A 10,593-nucleotide genomic window follows, 5' to 3' on the forward strand; every position below is an offset into this window, starting at 1 on the left:
CTAAATAATCACCCTCTAAACCTTGTTGCCTTTATCAGCAATAGGGGAATTAAAAACCTGCCCAATATACCTTCTTTCTGCTTACATCTTTGGAAGATCTTCTTTCTTCCAAGTGCCAATCTTCCTGCTTCTTGTAAATGCAATCACTGTCAATTTCATCTGCCTTCTGCTTCAGGTCCCCAAACAGCACTATTTGGGGGTTCTCTTTTGTTTCTCTTTTGTCCCTTGGCCTGATAACAATAATGGCATTGGCTAACATGCCCATCTCTTATTTTGTCCTACATATTTAGTCATCAAGAGTATGTATCAACCAGGAATCACACTTGTTGCTTCAGACACTTTGACTCATGTAACCTTTTTTCAGCAAGCTGATGGTGGCCCACAAACAGCCTCTAAAGAATATGGTCATGAATTTGAATACTGCTTGTTCTCTAACCTCTCCCTCTTACAATGGCACAATCTCTGGTTCCTCCTGATCCCTTCTCTCCTCTCCCCCAGTTTTCCCCTCTTTCTCCTCTCTGTCTCTTACTGGAGTAAGTAACTAAGGGAAGCAGACATCCATAAATCAGAGCTAGGCAGAAACTGAGCTCTCTCTCCAATTCTCCATTGAAAATACTTCAGGTCAGAGATCACTGATATATCAAAAATTCTCTTAGAATAACAAAATATCAGCTTGCTTAGCCAATGGCTAGGTGCATGATTTTAGGCAAGTTATCTCTCCAGGCCTGTTTCCAAACTGTTATGTGATTAAGGGGTACTGGTAGAATTATTAAAGAAGCCTACAAAGCTTAATCTTTAAGGCCCTTCATCTACGCAGACCCCTTTCTAAGGTTCTGTGAAGAGGGACTGTAATTTTATATTATTTTCTTAAAGATCCATCCTCGCCCAAATCATATAAACTTCAAGCCTTACTAAACACAGGTCTACCTTTGCTGATAGGATTTTGTGAAAATAAAATAAACAATATATGTAAGTCACTTAGCATGAAACCTGGCAGCTATTCCTGTCATCATTATCATTATTAACACTACTAAATTATTTATCTATAGAAAAGATTGTAAAGGGCTTAATTACAATTTTAAAAATAAAACTTCAAAAAGTATATAAATGAATACAAAATATACATTTTTTCAATTTTACTGGGATTTTGCAGTAGTGACAACATTTTTCAAACATTTTCAAATTCACTTTTTAATTATAAAAGTAGTGCATGTTTGTTGTAAAAATTCAAACAATATACGTGTCTTAAGTTAAAATTTAAAGTCACCTTTCTTTTTCTCCTCTCACTTACTATTGATTCTCCCTCTCATACGCTTTTCCTGCTAGGGTAATCATATATTAATAGTTTGGTGTGTATTCTACCAAATTAAAAAATGTACTTTAGATTTAAAAGTATCTTAAAAACAACAGAAAATTATTTTGTTGTTTTTTAAAGTTCCCTCTCAGTTGAAAACTGGCACAAAAGAGCAACATCAAAGAGTTACCTATTTTACATAATTAGAATGCACACATTTGCATACATACATACATATGTGTTTGTGTATGTACAGATAGATATGAGGGGACTTTATAGTTTCTGAAAATGAAATTTAAAAACAAAAATATAAAATATAAACATTATTTCTAAACAGAAGCTTTATCAAGTTCAAGACAGTTTTGTAAGTAGCGATACCAGCGGGTTAATCCATCTCTAAAGAACAGAGGATCTTGAGAATTGAATCATGTCAATGCAGTGTTTTTTACATTATTAACTGAATGAAAATGAATTCCCTTTAAACATTCTTTAAGATATGGAAACAAAAATCAGAAGGAGCCAAATCAGGACTATAAGGTGGATAGCTAATGATTTCCCATCAAAATTCTTGAAAAATTGCCTTTGTTTGATGAGAGGAATGAACAGGAGCATAGTCGTGGTGGAAAAGGGTTCTCTGATAGAGTTTTCTGCTAAAGTGTTGGCTAAATTTCCCAAAACACTGTCATAATAAGCAGATATGATTGTTCTCTGGCCTTCTAGAAAGTTACCAAGCAAAATGCTTTGAGCAACCCCAAAAACTGCCTCCATGACCTTTGCTCTTAATTGGTCCACTTTTGCTCTGATTGGACCACTTCTACCACTTCATAGCCATTCCTTCGATTTTGCTTTGTCTTTAGACTAGTGCTGGTAAAGTCATGTTTCATCTCCTGATACAATTCTTTGAAGAAATTATTTGGGATCTTGATCCCACTTGTTTAAAATTTCCAGGGAAAATTCTGCGTTTGTCTGTAGCTGATCTGGCTAAAACAATTTTGGCACACATCGAATAGAAAGTTTGCTCAACTTGGTATTTTTCAGTCAGAATTGTGTAAGTTGAACCAATTGAGATGTCTATGGTGCTGGCTATTGTTTGTGCTGTTAGTCATTGGTCCTCTTCAATTAGGGCACAAACAAAATCAATTTTTTCCTTGAAAATGGATGTAGATGGTCTGCAGCTGTGGGCTTCATTTTCAAAATTGTCTCATCCCTTATTAAAATGGGTTATTGGAGAATTATCCAAGATGGCTAACATCTCGGGATAGCAACTCCCAGTGAAAGCGCAGAGAACGAGAGGACGCCACACTTTCAGACAAATTTTGGTCGCTCACGGAGCAGAAGACTCCCAGTGGAGGAGCTGCACGGGTGGACAGCACGTCTCTTGTGGCCGGTGCAGCGGTTTTGCCGGCACCTCGGCGTGGCAGCTCTTGGTGCAGAGTAAACAGGACTGGTTCCCCTTCTGACCGAGATTTGGAGCTCCAGGAAGGCAGAGTTGCCTATTACGGACTCAAGAAGGAAGCCAGACTGGAGATTCCCCGGGCAGAAAAGCACCATCAGTCTTAACGCCGCTGTATTGGCCAGCGCAGTGGGTTGCTCATATTTCGGCCCTAGGAATTAACAATTTGGACGTCCACTCAGAGATCTAATTTGAAAGTTGGTAATTACAAAGACGACAGGTGGATAAGTTTACAATGATGGGAAGAAACCAGCATAAAAAGGCTGAGAATACTCAAAATCAGAATGCCTCTCCCTCTAAAGAGGATCACAGTTCCTCATCAACAAGGGAACAAGGCTTGATGGAGAAGGAGCGCATTCCATTAACAGAATCAGGCTTCAGAAGATGGATAATAAGTAACGTCTGTGAGTTAAAAGAACATGTTGTAGCCCAATGTAGAGAAACTAAGAACTTTGAAAAAAGGTTTGAAGAAATCCTAATGAGAATAGACAACTTAGAGAGAAATATAAGTGAATTAATGGAACTGAAGAATACAATGCAGGAACTCTGAGAAGTATGCACAGGTTTAAACACTCGAATTGTTCAAGCAGAAGAAAGGATATCAGAGGTTGAAGTCCAACTCAATGAAATAAAATGAGAAGACAAGATTAGAGAAAAAAGGTTAAAAAGGAATGAGCAAAGTCCCCAAGAAATGTGGGACTATGTGAAAAGATGAAATTTACGTTTGATAGGTGTACCTGAATGCAACAGAGAGAATGAATCCAAGCTGGAAAATATTCTTCAGGATATTATTCAGGAAATTTTCCTAAACTAGCAAAGCAGGACAATATTCAACCCCAGGTAATACAGAGAACACCACAAAGATATTCCTCAAGAAGAGCAACCCCAAGGCACATAATCCTTAGATTCACCAGGGTGGAAACGAAGGAGAAAATTCTAAGGGCAGCCAGAGAGAAAGGTCAGGTTACCCACAAAGGCAAGCCTATCAGACTTACAGCAAGTCTCTCAGCAGAAACTCTACAAGCCAGAAGAGAGTGGGGGCCAGTATTCAACATCCTTAAAGAACAGAAGTTTCAGCCCAGAATTTCATATCCAGCAAAAATAAGCTTCACAACTGAAGGAAAAATAAAATCTTTTATGAACAAGCAAGTACTCAGAGATTTTATTACCACCAGGCCTGCTTTACAAGAGCTTCTGAAAGAAGCATTACACATAGAAAGAAACAACCAGTATTAGCCTTTCTAAAAATATACCAAAAAGTAAAGAGCATCACATAAAGAAGAATTTACATCAACGAATGGATAAAACAGCAAGTTGACATCAAATGGCAGCAATACTAAATTTAAATCGACTAAATCCCCCAATCAAAAGATACAGCCAAAACCCAACGGCATGTTACATCCAGACCCGTTTCACATGCAAGGATACACAAAGACTCAAAACAAAGGGATGGAGAAAGATTTACCAACCAAATGGAGAGCAAAAATAAATAAATAAATAAATAAAAAGCAGGAGTTGCAATTCTCGTAGCTGATAAAATAGATTTTAAAGCAACAAAGATATAGTGGTAAAAAGGATCGATGCCACAACAAGAGCTAACAATCCTAACACCCAGATACACAGAGACTTAGACTCAGTAAGACAGAAAATTAATAAGGATATCAAGGACTCAAACTCAGATCCGGAACAAGTAAACTTAATAAATATTTATAGAGCTCTCCACTTTAAATACACAAAATATACATTCTTGTCAATACCACATCACACCTACTCATAGGTTTAAATGAAATATTGATTGGCCATTATTAATACCCATTTTTTTTTTAGAATAAAGCAACATTTCCATTCTCTCTCCCTCTTTTTCTTCCTCTTTCTTCCTCTCCTTCACTCCTTTTTTTTTCTTTCCTTCTCTCCAAAAAATAAATAAATAAATAAATAAATAAAGACAAAAAGAAATCAACCTGTAGACCTCTAGATCCAGGTCGGCAATGTCTCTCTCATTGCCTGATTTCCTTCCTTTCCTTCTCTCCCTCCCTCCCTCCTCTCCTTCCTTCCTCCCTCCCTTTCTCCTTTCCTCCCTTCCTGCCTTCCTCCCTTCCAAAAAAAAATGGGTTATCAATTTGTAAACTGGGTATTTCACTGGGGCATTGTCCCCATAAACTTTTGTAAAGCAGTAATAATTTTACCATTCTTCCACCCAAGCTTCACCATAAATTGGATGTTTGTTCTTATTTCAGTTTTAAAGGAAGTTGTGTTGCTTTGATAGGGACTATTCAAACTGAAATTTTATCTTTCTGAGTACTGCAAAACTAGACCTATTCATACACATTATAACTAGTTAGTACAAGTTAGTACACGGTTTTTTTTTTGGTACAAAACAATTTGAAATCCACGCACTGCGTTTTTTACAATGTGCACTTTCCATGAACTTTTTGATGACCCTTATATGGTAATTTTTGCAAATCAAGAATTTGAAGAAACCAGTCCCCTTAAAGATTTTCTTAATTCACAAAAATCATTTATTAAGTGTTATCAGAAAGTGCCTGCTAAAGAACAATATACACATAACCTTAATATCAACACTTGCTAAAGATCAGTGTTTAGCCTTTCTACCCAGGTCAGGTTATGAAAGATAATGGAAAACAACCTCAAATAAAAGAAGCCACATATCTCTTTTATCTTCCTGCTTAGGTATACATGTTATGTATGTAGCTTTTGTTTTTTTTTTGGTTTTTGTTTTTTTTTTTTTTGAGACGGAGTTTCGCTCTTGTTACCCAGGCTGGCGTGCAATGGCGCGACCTCTGCTCACCGCAGTCTCCGCCTCCTGGGTTCAGGCAATTCTCCTGCCTCAGCCTCCGGAGTAGCTGGGATTACAGGCATGTGCCACCATGCCCAGCTAATTTTTTGTATTTTTAGTAGAGACGGGGTTTCACCAAATTGACCAGGATGGTCTCGATCTCTTGACCTCGTGATCCATCCGCCTCGGCCTCCCAAAGTGCTGGGATTACAGGCTTGAGCCACCGCACCCGGCCTGTATGTAGCTTTTGTATCAAGGAAGAAATAAAAACTAGTGCAGCTTCTGTCTGCATTTTTGTTCTATATTCAAGAGTATACCAAGCATAGAGGAAAGCTCATACTATTACAAAATTGTTTAGAATATGTGTACAAATATTGCACAAAGTGTTTATTACAGTCATTGTAAAAAGATTCCTAATAAGTTCTTAGGTCAATTTTGCTGCCACCAGAAATTAAATACTAAATACTGCATCCGAAATTTTTCTAGTGCCTGATGTGATATTTTACCTATAAAATATACGTTCACCCAGGAAACCTTAAATACAATCAAAAGGAGAGAAGAGTAAAAAGGGGAAAATATCTTCAAATATTTATTGAGAACCTTTGTGTCATACTCTTCCAAAAGTAGTTATTTTTCAGAAAGAACACAGATAATTATTCTCATGGGTTAGCTCTTAAGAACTTTTCATCAATATTTACTTAAACGAGTAACTTTCATGAACTTTCTAGTTTAACTTATTAAGTGCAATTTAAAAGTAAAGAACAGATACAGTTTATGGAGAAATCATTAACATACAATTGACAGAATTTTTTATGTACCTATGTATTTATAAAATATGTATTTGTAGCTTAATATAAATAATATGACTAAATTAACCCACAATTACATATTATTTTCTCTAATTTATGGATTTGATCTGTATTATTGGTTTACTGCCACCCACATAAATAAACCAGTTTAAACTACATATTATTTTAAGGGAAATATATGTCAGGACAGTTAACAAAGAATCTAATTTTAAATGTGTATATCTATACATATTATGTTTTTATAAGCACTTTAAACATTCAAAGAAAACTCTCATTAAGTGATTAAGATTCCAGATTATCTTAAAACATATATAGATTTCTGTGGTAAAATCAAGTTTGGCCTATTTTCTCTTTGTATGCATTGTAACACAAAATGTATTTTCTCTTCTGTAGTTATATACTTAGTAGGTAACACTCACACACACACACACACACACACACACATCCATACATAAAATGTTTTTTCATGTTTATTTTTGCTGTTGGGTTTGTACTCACAAACCATAACAAAAGTGGAACTTGCAAATCCAACTGCTACTAGAATTTGATTGTAAACAATGAAAACAAACTTTACCTAAGTAAACAGAAAAGAAATCTGTTAGAAGGATATAGATTAGCTCACAGAATCAAAGGGAAAGTTGATGAGTAACCCCATGAAGGAAAGAACCTAGGGCGGTTCCGGAGGTCTAGGTAGGAGGAACAGCATCCCCAGAAAGCTCACTGGAATGAATCTGCACTGGCATTTTCTGTTTCGACCTCACTCTGCTCAGGATTCAGATATAGAGGAGAGAGTCTGATCTGTGTAGCCAGGTTCGTAAGCCCATGACTTGACTGGGACAGCTGGATATCTTTACTGAAATTACCAAGGAGAAGGTTGGCATTTGAGAGGACATAGATTCCCAAAGGAAAACTGAACTGTGGTTATTGAAAAGGGGAAATGATTCTGGGCAAGGAAAACAGTACATGCTCTTAGATTCTAAAATATGGGATACCATAACTAGCATAGTATTTACTTGTAATTTCTACCTATGGCTTCGATTAATAGTTTATACATTTTAATGAGAGGATATTATAACTAGCGAGGCTTTCATTAAAAATAATAAATTAAAAAACAAGGACTTTTTAATTTATCCTATTTATCCCTTTCACATTCACCTGTTACTGCTAAGCTTTCAATGAAGCATGCAACCCTTATACAAATAATCTCTTTGCACTTGAATAAGTATTGAATACAAGCCAGAAGACCTAGACTGTATTCCCAGTTGCTTCTCTAATGTGCTAGGAGATATTAACTGAATGCTTTTTATGGTTTAGTTTCTTCATTTGTGAAACAAAAGCATTAGAGTACATTAAGTTCCGACTGTAGCGTTTATTCTGTGGTTTGGTGATGGCAGGCAGAATTCTCTGCTATTGGTTTCTGCCACCTTTTCCCAGGGTCAGGTCTCTTTACAGAGGAGCCATTGACTTAGTGTTTATAATTTCTGCAGGATGACTCCCGGCAGGAGAATATCCTGCCCCTACTGAGGAGTTAAGAAGAGTTCATTCAATCATTCACTTACATAGCCAATAAATCATTAACCAAGCTTACAGTGTTCCAAGCATTAGGGGATACAGGTGAGAGTCACTATTCTCAAGAAGCTTACAGATTCTGGTTCATAGTAATCCCTAAGTAAGAAGGGAGATCTTGTGAACTTGAAGACACCTGAAGGCAAGAAAGAGTTATATAAAGATCAGTTCATCCAGGTGTGCTAACTGTAGAGCAAGGTTATGTATAAAGGCTACAGAAGCAAGGAAGTGGGCACTCTTCCCACTCCAGGAGGTCAGAGGGCCAGGTATAGTTCTGGAGAGTTTGAGGCATTTATTCATTCAACAGTTATTGAACACCTTTGTGAAAACGCTGTTTGACAATGGAGAATGGCTATGGATATGAAAGCCAGAGCGTAAAGAAGATGGAGTGAGAGCAGACAGAGGATAGGAAAGGAAAGATGTTTTTGACAGAAAAGTCGAGAAACAGCACACCTGCAGCTATGGCATCATAAAAACAGAATAATACTAGCAGCTATGACCTAATGCTTGCTCTTTGCTAGGCATGATCCTAACTGCTTTCCAGGTACCAATTTATTTTTGAGACAGGTACTGTTACTATTTCTGTTTTACAGTTGAGAAAATGGAGACAGTTTAAGCAATCTCCCCAGGGTAATGTAGTAAGAATGCAGCAGGCTTGCAGTTTGAACCCAGACAAAGCAGGCTTTAGAGTCTGGTTGTTTAAGCATCAAGCTATACCACTTCCCTGAACATTTTCAATAGCTGAACAAACAATCATCCAATATAAATTTAGTAGGGTTGATCTATTTTAGAACAAATCAAAATACTGAGCCAGTTTAAAAAAATAAATTAGTACATACAACTATAAATATTCTTCTTAAAATTACACCATCATTTCCTTTTTATAGTCTCTTCACCCCACCCCCAGGATACATTTTCTCCAAAAGCAGCCTTTATGACAGAATCTTTGGCTAGAAATTAACACTTGGATAGAACTGGGAAAAATCTGATCTATTTGGGGTTTTTTAGGTTAGAAAAGGAAAACTTCCTTTGAAACTGAGAAAGTGTGGTTATTTTTTTTACAGGAAGAATAGTATTTTTTGGTTCATAATAATTCCTAAGTGGAGGCAGGTGAAAGCCACTACTTCCCAGTTCCTCAAGAAACAAATTCTTTTTAATTTGAAAAAAACCTGAAGGAAAAGAAATAAATATACTATTGTAGGACAATCTAATCACATTGTCCCCCTCAGATTTAAGGTGTAACATTATTAAGAGTTATAAAAAGTTTTTATTTGATTACAGGATCTTTTTTTGTTAGTAGCACTTTTTGTTAGATAATATATTTTTAAATACATTACCTAGAGATACATAATCTTGTACCTAGTTTTGGTTTTGATTTTTTTAATTGGTAAAGAACTGAAGAACTAATACTATTACAAATTTAAAAGCATGGCATACACACATTCTCACAATAGAGCCACACAGCAAAGTTTGAAGGATCACATAGAGAAAACTTTTTGATTTCTATAGAATTATTTTCAATTAAATAATAAAAATCTTAAGTCTAAAGCCTCAATTTTTCCCATCAAATTTCTTTTTAGACTTTTTTCATAACTCACAGAAATATTTCCCTCTTTTGAATTTCCACAAAATATTATCTTTTTTCAATGTATTTGGCCCTTCTTTGCTTGAAATATAAAGGACTACTATATATGTCTAATTGTTCTTATCCTGTGTGAAGCAGGTTCACTGTGCACTGGTTACCCACTTGTCTGAGACTGGTGACAAATGGCAAGCATCTCTGATCTGAGGCCTTTGCTCATGCTGCTTCTTCGGCCTAAAGCACCTTCGCCCACTTGTACACCTAGCTACTATCCATTCCTTCCTCAGTTCTAACTCAGATATTGCTGTTTTCAGGAAGCCTTGTCTGACACCCCACATCCACTTAGCTGTTCTTCCTCTGTACTCCCATACCTCCTCCATTATTGTGTATCTTCTTTTAAGTGCCCATTGACTTGGCTGTCTTTCTGCGGGATTGTTAACAAAGACCTTTTTATTACCTATCAAAGAACCTGACACCTAATAGGTGCCAGGCATATGAATGAATTAACATATGGCTCATCAGAATACTCAAACCTTTTTTGCCCCACATTTTGGGCCATATGTTTGCAAAGACCCACTTTCCTAAATCTGAAACTTAGGGAAAAAATTTCTATGAATTAACTACCCTGATCTCACTTAGTTTTATAATTTAACCTTTTTCTACTTCTCTACCCTGACAAAACAATTCTTAATTTTAATTCAAGACTCCCTAATATGGTTTGGCTGTGTTCCCACCCAAATCTCATCTTAAATTTTAGTTTCCATAATCCCTTCGTATCGTGAAAGGGACTGGGTGGGAGGTAATTGAATCACGGGGGCAGTTACCCTGATGCTGGTCTCATGATAGTGAGTAAGTTCTCATGAGATCTGATGGTTTTATAAGGGGTGTTCCCCCCTCTTCACTGGACACCTCTTCTTCCTGCTGCCATGTGAAGAAGGATGTGTTTGCGTCCCCTTCCATCACAATTGTAAGTTTCCCAAGGCCTCACCAGCTATGCTGAACTGTGAGTCAATTAAGCCTGTTTCCTTTATAAATTACCCATTCTTAGATATGTGTTAGCAGCATGAGAATGGACAAATACACTCCCTCTGT

Source organism: Callithrix jacchus, chromosome 4, assembly GCF_049354715.1.
Source record: "Callithrix jacchus isolate 240 chromosome 4, calJac240_pri, whole genome shotgun sequence".
NCBI lineage: Eukaryota > Metazoa > Chordata > Mammalia > Primates > Cebidae > Callithrix > Callithrix jacchus.